Source organism: Leptidea sinapis, chromosome 22, assembly GCF_905404315.1.
Source record: "Leptidea sinapis chromosome 22, ilLepSina1.1, whole genome shotgun sequence".
NCBI classification, from domain to species: Eukaryota; Metazoa; Arthropoda; class Insecta; order Lepidoptera; family Pieridae; genus Leptidea; species Leptidea sinapis.
Window position 1 is genome coordinate 8,431,509 of NC_066286.1, and position 905 is coordinate 8,432,413.

Sequence of the window (905 nt, forward strand, 5' to 3'; positions counted from 1 at the left end):
AAAGAAGAGGGAAAATTCGCGACCCGGCTCGTGGTAAATGAATCGCTTTTGCTCTGGTAAGTCCTCCTCTCTTGTATCCTTATACAGGCCTCGGAATTCAAAATGTTCACCTAGAACCAGCACATACAATAACTATATAATATAATAATTATTTGAAAAAAACATAAAATTTGTCGTTTTTAAATAAACTGTTAAATGGCAAATAGGATTGATGGTTTAGTTTCTTGCTAGTTTTTCTTAAAACGCAACGGCTTATTATATTATGTTACACAAATAAAATTTGATAAACAAAATTTTATGAACGATGCGGGATTTGAACCCATGACCTCCGGCGTTACGTGCCGGTGCTCTAACCAACTGAGCTAACCGTTCGAGTACCGCCTCGTTATAAAATTCTGTTTGCTTTGTTCAACTCTCAGGTTGTTATATAATATTAAATTATCGAATACGAATCAGTTGTCAATGATAGAAGATAATAATCTTGTGCTCATTAGATTTAAAAATAATGACTTTTACTGTATTGTAATAAGCTTAAACGTGAAATGAGCATTAATTTGTTGCGTTAAATTTTTCTATATAATAGGCGAATATCACTTTGTCAGTATTTAAATTTTACTGTAACATAAATCATTTTAACTTTCTTAATAGTCCCAGACTTACTTGTCTGCGTTATTATTTCAGAAATGGTTTCCTCGTAACCATCACAAATTGTTAAACTTTTGATCTTCATAATAACCAAGCTTAGCTTCTTTTAAAACCTGGCAAAATAAGCGTATTCTTAAATTTATTACAGTGGTTTTATTTTCTTAGCGTCTATCGGCAAACTTCGTGTTTTTTCAGTCGGGAGAAGAATATTGGCGCTTCTTTTGGCGTCATGTGATCGCGTAAATAGATGAATAGACACA

The 905-nt window shown here is 32.7% G+C and overlaps 1 non-coding gene across 1 annotated transcript; it reads right to left on the bottom strand.

Annotated features, from left to right (window-relative positions):
• Window positions 1–298: 298 nt before the first annotated feature.
• Window positions 299–372, bottom strand: Trnay-gua (transfer RNA tyrosine (anticodon GUA)). Its single transcript has one exon. It is a non-coding gene; the product is annotated as a tRNA-Tyr (tRNA).
• Window positions 373–905: the final 533 nt, after the last annotated feature.